Source organism: Pelodiscus sinensis, chromosome 6, assembly GCF_052426305.1.
Source record: "Pelodiscus sinensis isolate ZL-2025 chromosome 6, ASM5242630v1, whole genome shotgun sequence".
NCBI lineage: Eukaryota > Metazoa > Chordata > Testudines > Trionychidae > Pelodiscus > Pelodiscus sinensis.
In genome coordinates, this window is record NC_143057.1 from 128,402,207 (window position 1) to 128,411,192 (window position 8,986).

Genomic DNA, 8,986 nt, shown 5'->3' on the forward strand with positions numbered 1-8,986 from the left:
AACCCGGTTGGATGCAATGGCGAGGCCGGTGTGAGCAAGCTGCTCCCTGGCATCGTGTCTGATCAAATGGTTAGTTATTTGGGCCTTTGGGGCCCATCCTGCCCCACAAGCAGCGTTAAATGTGGCGGGAGGTGAAAAAAGCAATGGTCACAGCCGCCCGCCCAGCATGGACGGTCTCTTGGGGTGAAACCCGGGCTCAGGGCGTTACAATTTCCAGACACTTCACAACTTAGCACGTTCCAATTTGTGGGATTCCTGGCGAGTTAGTCTCAGCAGGACGGGCGCTTTCTGTTTAGCCGTTTGCACGCCAGTGTGCGGCGAGGTGAAATACGCTCCTGGAGCAGCCTCCCCGGAGAGCACTAGATTCCAGGGATTTCTCACCGCAATTTATAAACCTCCTCCTAGAAGTAATCCCATGTAAATGCTGCAAATCTCCTGGCCCAGCCAAGCCAAGCTCTCACCCCATAAATTACTGCCACTGGGGAGGTGGCTAGACACCCTAAAATAACGTGCTTCCCCGCTAAAAATGAGGCACTGCTACCAGCCCCAAGATTTGTATTGCTCCCCTGGGTATGAGACTCTGTCACAAGGAAACACATCACTGCCCCAGCTGCTGCGGACCTGTCGCGCTGTAGGATGGGACAGAGGAAACTAGGAGGAAGGAGCTGGGATTAGCGATCACACGTGCGTTTCGGGGATTGCCAAGGGGCTGACAAGAGACAGGTTCTCCTGCCTTGAGGTGCAGGCCTTACAGTAATACTCTGGGTGAATCGAGCTCGCTCTCTCAACCTGCTAGGTCCGTGTTGCACAGAGTGCTCTGAAGAGTTTGCCTGCCAAATACACGCTTGTCGCTATGTTACAGGCCGGGACCTGAGCTGGGTCTGTTGCAGCTCAAAGGCCTGGCCCCAGAGACAGTCGGTTCAGTGCCCAGGTGTGACACCTCCAGCCGCTCAGCAAATCCGCTGCCGTTTCCAGCTGCCGTTTTTCTCAGGGTTTACACTGGTGGCGAAGGGAGCAAAATTAGCCGCCTGCGACGTGTCTGCACTGCATGGTAAACCGGGTCGGAGGGACCCCGGCTTGTGGATTCGGCGTTTCCAGACCTGCACTGCAGCACGCCTGGGTTTACAACCGCTGGCTCCGGGTCTCACAGCCAGGCTGATGGGCCTGCACGGCTCTGTCCAGACCTTCTGATTCAAATCTGCTGCTCGCCCCGCATCCACACTGCAAAAGGACAAGGCTTGGACCAAGACTAGTTCGAACGAGGGTGGCAGTGTAGACATACCCAGTGGGACTTGGGTTGGGGGCCAGCCCCTCCTTGCAGAGTCCTAGGTCTCGGTCCTGAGTGCTTGCGAGCCTGAGGCACGCTGGTTTGTGTGTGGACAGAAGGGGTGGGCGGTTGGGTTTAAACCTGAATCTGAGCGTAGGACTGAACGTGCAGTGTAGACGCACTCAGGCTATGTCTACACTGGCAGGTTCTTGTGCCAGAAATATGCAAATGAGGCTAAGCGTGGAATATCGCCGAGCCTCATTTGCATAACGAATAAGCTGCCATTTTTGCAGAAGAGGCTCTTGCGCCAGGAGGAGCTGTCTACACTGCCCCTTCTCGCGCAAGAAAACCCCTCCTGCGCAACGCCGTTATTCCTGAAAATAATCAGCGTAGCGGCGTTGCGCAAGAGGGTTTTTCTTGCGGAAGAAGGGGCAGTGTCGACAGCTCCTTCTGGTGCAAGCGCCTCTTCCGCAAAATGGCGGCTCATTAGGTATGCAAATGAGGGGCGGCGATATTCTACGCTTAGCCTCATTTGCATATTTCTGGCGCGAGAACCCGCCAGTGTAGACATAGCCATAGACTGCCGTCTTCTGCCCGAGCAACAGCGCCCCCTGGGTGGACGTGGGTGTGGACAGGGGTGTGCAGGGATCAATCCGACAGCAGGGCCGGGGGAAATTCCCTCTCGCTGTATGTTGATGAAGATGATTTATCCGAGGGGCGGCAGGGAGTCAGGGCTGGCCTGGAGCTGCTCCGCACGCTGGCCGTGGGGTGGTGATGGGACGCGGTGGGTGGGGCATGACCCAGGACAGTGGGGCAAGGGGATCCCCAACAGGACACCCCGGGGCAATGGGGTTACCTGGGATATGGCAGGCCCTGGGGGCGATCCCGCCACAGAACGTGTGTCCTTGAGGGAGCAAATGGAGGCAGGGCAGGAAGCAGAGGCGGTGTCTGGGCTGAGGGAGAGGCCCCACGAGGGCAGGCGTTCTCCATAGTCCCCGTGCCTGGGGCTGGTAGCAAACCAGGAGAGAGCGGCAGCAGGTTCCTCGCGGGCAGGGGGGATAAAAATCACCTCCCTGTGTCACAGCACAGACCTCTCCGGCGTCGGGCAGCAGAACGCCTGGGAGCGTCGTGGGGGCAGAAATCTCTCCTGAGCCGTGTGTGGGGAGCCCAGGACTGGGGGCGCTGGGGGGCTGCATTGGCATCAGCAAGGCGGGGCGGGGTGTGGCAGTGACAGGGCTATGCGGAGCGGCGCGGGGTTCAGAGTGAGGGGCACTAGCGGAGCTGGGCAGGCCAAACATCCCCAGCAGCGGGCTGGCACGAGCTGGAGCGTCAGACCCGATGCTCATAAACAGGGTTCCTCTGTGCGGAGGCGCAGGGCTCGGAAACAGGTACCTATCGATTACACCCGGAGCGGCCTGCCGCCGGCTGTATGTTACAGGGCTGTCGTTCTGTCAGGGAGCTCTCTGGAGACACCGTGAAATGTGGGGGTGGCGCGCCGGCCGTTTGTCAGCCTCGACAGAATCCCCGAGGGGGGATTAACACCCAGACTGTGCTGCTGAGGCCGCTGACGCGCCTGTTACTCATGGCGAGACACGAGGAAGTGAGCGGGGCCAAGCGCCACATTCCCAGCTGGCCAACCCCAGCGCAGAAACAGATGCCATGGGACGGAGGCCACCCGTCACGCGCTGTGGAGAGCCAAGAGCAGATCCGTGTCCGGCAAGCTACGAAGTCACGCAAAGCGGCCGTGGAGGGCAGGGTGGCTCTAGGGAAGGAATCACCTCTCTTCCCTTCCTGCCCAGTTCCAAGGAAGTAATAATTTGCTCCTGGCTTGTACTAGCAGCACCTGAATACCTGCATCGCCTTGGTCCTGCATTACTAGCTGGTGCATTGGCTGGGTGGAACGGTGTGTTCCTTGCCTCTCCCACCTGCTAGGAGGAAAGTCGGGGTTTAGATTGGCTGTTAACTTGCTTTCGGGCACTGGGGTGCTACCGTGATGGGGAGGGCGGGAGGGAGGAAGGAAGGCGAGGCTAGGATAGGATTCTGGCAGGCAAAGATAAACACCACGCAGACGACAATGTTAATGCAACACTCTGGTGGTTCTGATCACTCCAAGTCCAGTGCCGATGCCCCTCGGCTACCGTCGATGGGGAGAGCTTTCAGGAGTCATGCTGATTGACCCCAATGAAGGATCCAGAAACATATCGTTCCGGTTCTCTCTGAAATGCAGCTGCCTCTGGGGTGGCAGGAACTAACCAACCAGTATAACCTTAGGAGGACAAAGTTTTGGCTTGGGACAGCCGGGCAGTCACCTGCTTTGTTATGAGTCGCAAGGGGTCTTTAGCATCCGTGCAGCAGGCTGGTGTCGTGTGGGAGGCTCCGATGCGGAGTGGACGTCGCATGCAGCCAGATCTACCTGTCTCAGGTGAGGCTTCTGCTGGATTAGACTCCTCGGTTGCAGGGAATCAAGGTATTTGAAAGGTGAGGCCCAAAACCATTTCCTCGACTCAAACACAAAAGGGCCGAGTGGGAGGGGTGATGGGAAAGCAGCGGATTTCCTGGAGGAGGTTCTGCAGGAAATGAAACAGCAACAGCAGCATGTTGCACCAAACCTCCCAGCATCCCAGAGTCCTGGCTGGGGGCTTTCTGCTCAGATCCTAGCCAGGCCTGAGGTGCCGGTCACTGACGTCCTCAAGAGGAGCAGGGACCAGCCCTGGCTCTCCCAGGCAGGCGATGTGTTGTCACGTGGCCAGCAGGCAATGCCCCAGCTGTGGCTCACCCTTCCCAGAGGAGCCCTGGAATAAACCCGGGGTCAGCGCAGCCGCTGGAACACCCAGTGCACTTGGGCGGCCGCTCCACCCGGGGCTGAGCAGGACCCAAGACAACCTCGGGCTGGCCAGAGCCGCGAGCCCATCTGGCTTCAAGAGAGCAGCTGCCGTCCATGCGCTGGCAGGTCACGCCGGCTCTTATCATTTATCCATCCCAGGGTGCCGCTTTATCCATCGGCTGTGTCATTACCGGAGCCACCGTGACAGTGGAAAAGCTAAAGCAAACAGGATGTTAGGAGTCATTAAAAAAGGGATGGAGAATAGGATGGAGAATAACTTATTGCCCTTATATAAGTCCAGGGGCGCCCACTCCTTGAATACTGCGTCCAGATGTGGTCTCCTCATCTCAAAAAAGATCTCTTGGCTTGCGAAAAGGTTCAGAAAAGGGCAACAAAAATGACGAGGGGTTTGGAACGGGTCCTGTATGAGGAGACATTAAAGAGACTGGGACTTTTCAGCTTGGAAAAGAGGAGACTAAGGGGGATATGATGGAGGTCTATAAAACCATGAGTGGTGTGGAGAAAGGGAATAAGGAAAAGTTATTTACTTGTTCCCATAATATAAGAACTAGGGGCCACCCAATGAAATGAATGGGCAGCAGGTTTAAAACAAATAAAAGGAAGTTCTTCTTCACACAGCGCACAGTTAACCTGTGGAACTCCTTGCCTGAGGAGGTTGCGAAGGCCAGGACTATAACAGGGTTTAAAAGAGAACTAGATAAATTCATGGAGGTTAAGTCCATTAATGGCTATTAGCCAGGCTGGGTAAGGAATGGTGTCCCCAGCCTCTGTTTGTCAGAGGGTGGAGATGGATGGCAGGAGAGAGATCGCTTGATCATTACCAGCTTGGTTCACTCCCTGTGGGGCACCTGGTGTTGGCCAGTGTCGGCAGACAGGACGCTGGGCTGGATGGACCGTTGGTCTGACCCTGTCTGGCCATTTTTATGTCCTAACTAGGGCTATTGTTGAGCGGTGCTGACCCCAGCGAAGGGAGCCAGGGGAAAATTTGCATCTACAAGCGCTGGGGGTAGCAACACCTCCAGATCGTGTGTTTCTCTCCGTGCTGCAAAGCCGACGAGGGCGGGAGTGACTGTAACAGCAGCTGCCTGCACCTGGGCGCCTGGTGCCTGCACTCTGAAGATGCGAGTGCAGCAAGCGCAGGGAGGCAGGGCTGTCTGCGTAGGACGGCGGCGCTTGGCTCCCTAGGGTGCCCTGAATTGGGATCCAGGAGGCTTCAGACAGCTGACCACCCCGTTGCCTCACATGCCCTAGTGTATTTGGAGGCTGCGGTTTCGGGGTGCCCACTTGGAGACACCCGGACGACCCCGTCCAGCACCCTAAAACCAAGACAGCCGAAGTGAGTGGGCTCCGGGGCTCTGCACCCCTCTGCCTTCAGCTGTAGAGTCAGGATGATTCCACAGGCCACGTCGGCCCCATTCTGGCCAGCCAGCCTTGCCTGTCTGTCTCGGGGTGCCTGTGTCAGGCGTGGCTTCTGGGGCTAGGAGCATGGTCCTCGCTTTGGGCGCAAGAGGGCCTGGGTGCAAGTCCCAGACAAGCCTTTTCCCAGGGCACCTTCCCTCAGGGATGGCCTGGACGGTGCTTGGGCCTGCCTGGAGGGCCGGGGACTGGATTTTACGATCTCTCGAGGTCCCTACCCGTGCTAGTGCTCTAGGGTTCTCTAGCCCCTTGCTGTAGGACTTGAGCTGAACGCGCTTGGCAGGCGGTAGGCGCGTTCTCCTCAGATATTGTGCTTGGTTGTCATGTTCAGTGGGCCGCAGCCCTGCGGTTTCCGAGCTGGAGTTCCCCCCGTGGGCCAGACAGGCTGCATCCCCCAGGCCGCGCCAAGGCGGCATTTTAGAGCAAAGCCGGGGGCCGGCTGTCTAGGGGAGGCGATCGCTCGGACGCCGGGGAGCTTTCTGCAAGGGTGGATTCCACTTCACCGCGTGCCCTTACCTCCGGCCTGGGCTTGCGGTGCCCTGTTTAAAGGGCACCCCGAAATCCCATTATTACTTACGATTCATTACCGCTGCATTCACCGCGCGGCCCGGCCCAGCTACGTCAGCTCGAGAAGAAAGTTTAGAAGTTGCCTTTGCCTCTCTAGCCAGGACTCTACCATTGCGTTCCCGGTGCTACCATGAGTTGTCTGGGCTGGAGAGGCCATACGTATGAACGGTGCCTCCCCCGCAGTAATGAACTGGGCATGTGATGGGGTGGGGCTCCATCGGATCCCCCCACGCTGGCCGCTGGAGGTCACTCTGAGAGCAGGTGGGGAGAGAAATCCCTTCCCCCAAAGGACAAGAGAAAAAGAGGTTTAAAGATGATTTAGCTGCTCAGTCAAAGGCTGGCTGCTGCTGAGAGACCCCAGCAAGGCAGCTCCTCCGCAACTGGTCCGGGGGCGGGCGGGGGGGCGGGGGAGGACAGATAGGAAGGAGGCACAGCGGCCGCTGGGATGTGGCATTCAATGAGGCAGCTCCAGAGCTCTCTGTCTCTCGGGCTTTTGCTTTTCACCGGAAAGAGAGCGCGGTCTAGGACAGGTGCCCTCTCCGCAAGATTGTCCTCATTCCTCCTCATCAGAACCCCCAGGCTCATGCCCCCCCCAGACCCCCTGACCTGCATGGACATGAGGGCGCACTCACCGACCCTCGCACGCGCAGCTGTGCACGTGTGCACGTGTCCTCCCGCTGTGAAATCCGACAAAGTGGCTTTGACCCACCAAAGCTTGTGCCCACAGACATCTCTTCGGTGCCCCAGGACTCGCTGGTTTTACAGAGTCTATCGTGGCTCCCCCTCTGAGCTGAATGCGAAATTAATTCTCCACCACCTGCACCAGGAACTGGTGGCTGTGAAGGACTCTATGAGGACAACCTGGGTCTCTCTGGCTACATCTACACCATGAGTTTTCTTGGCAAACAAATATGCTAGTGAGGAACTCATTTGCATGAGTTGCAGTCTCATTTGCATAATTTCTGCTGATCCATTTGTGCGCTAGGGGTTTTTGCGCAAAAACAAGCAGCGTGGACGTTTTCTTTTTGCGCAACCCCCCCCCTTTTTCGGCAAGATCGGTACACCTCCTTTTCGGGGGCATCAGGCTCGTGCAGAATTGCGCCCGAAGAAAACATCCACGCTGCTTGTTTTTGTGCAAAAACCCCTAGCGCACAAACGGACCGGCAGAAAATATGCAAATGAGATTGCGACTCATGCAAATGAGTCTCTCATTAGCATATTGTTTGCCGAGAAAACTCGTCGTGCGGACGTAGCCTCGGTGTTTGAGCTGGGGGGCCGAGTCTGCCGATAGTGGGCCTGCTGAGACATCAAGCGGCCAAGGATCGTGGTCAGAGCTGTACATTGCTGGGCTCTCAGACTCTACAAAATCAGGAGCATTCAAATGACAAAGGAAATTCACCCCAGTGCGGGCAGAGAATCCAACCCGCAACCACAGCTGTCAGCCTGGAAGGCTTAGGGGAGATTAGCATAGCACTGGGCTGCATGGAAACTCACCCCAGCGATGAACTGGGGGACCCAGCACCGTAGTGTCTAGGTGACTCTAGGTCTTACCCCCGCTTCCTCACGGCAGTATCTGTGCACCTTCCAGTTGTGTGCTAAGCAACGTAACTCACATCTCGCCCCTGCGGTTCTCTCTCCCCTGTTCCCCCCCGAGGACAGCGAGAGGAGAGTTTTGGTTTTCAAATGTTATTTGTAATGCATCGATCCTCTGTGTTTATTACTGATGGCTCCTGGGAGGCAGGTGCCGTGCAGCTGGAAGAGAAGTGGGCAGCTTCGGGAGGGTCCCTGCAGAATTCGTTCCGCAGCCCCCGAGAGCCCGGAGCGTTCAGCATTGTTTTAACGATCCTGGCCACTGTGGTCATCTCGTTTGCCCTCTTCTAGGGCACAAGCCACAGAACGTCACCAAGTAATTTCTGCATCAAGCCCACCACTTCTCTTTGTCTCTTTTCGAAAGACACCCAAGATTAAAAGACACCGAGCGATGCAGGATCCGGGTCCCTAGGTATCTAGGGGTATGTCTACACTACAATGTTAGTTCGAACTAACAGACGTTAGTTCGAACTAACATTCATAGGCGCTACACTCGCGCTCCGCTAGTTCGAATTTGAATCGAACTAGCGGAGCGCTTAGTTCAAACTAGGAAAACCTCATTTTACGAGGATTAAGCCTAGTTCGAACTTACTAGTTCAAATTAAGGGGTGTGCAGCCCCTTAATTTGAACTAGTGGGAGGCTAGCCCTCCCCAGGTTTCCCTGGTGGCCACTCTGGCCAACACCAGGGAAACTCTACTGCCCCCCTCCCGGCTCCGGAGCCCTTAAAGGGGCACGGGCTGGCTACGGTGCCCGTGCCAGGTGCAAGCCTGCCAGCACCCAGCCAGCAGACCCTGCACCTGGCACGGCACAGAGCCACCCACCCAATGTCCCCCAGGCCTCCCCCTCTTCCAGGGACCAGGCTGGCGGCTCCCGGGAGCTTGCCCGGGACCGCAAGAGGCGGGCACCTTCCTGGGCTAGTGCAGACATCGTGGACCTCGTCCACGATCTCCGCACTAGGCACAGGAGAGCTGCCAGCCTGGCCACCCAGGAGCAGGTGTGCATGAAAATCAAGGGGGTCCACTGAGACCCCCGACCCTGAGCCCTGAGCTTACAATGGCCGTCCTGGATCAGATCAAAGGTCCATCTAGCCCAGTAGCCTGTCTGCCGACAGCGGCAAACCCTAGGGACCCTGGAGGGGATGGACCAAAGACAGTGACCAAGCCATTTGTCTCGTGCCATCCCTCTCCAGCCTTCCACAAACTTTGGGCAGGGACACCACTCCTACCCCCTGGCTAAGACTACTCCATGGACCCAGCCTCCATGACTTGATCTCACTTCCCTTTAAACTCTGTTCTAGTTG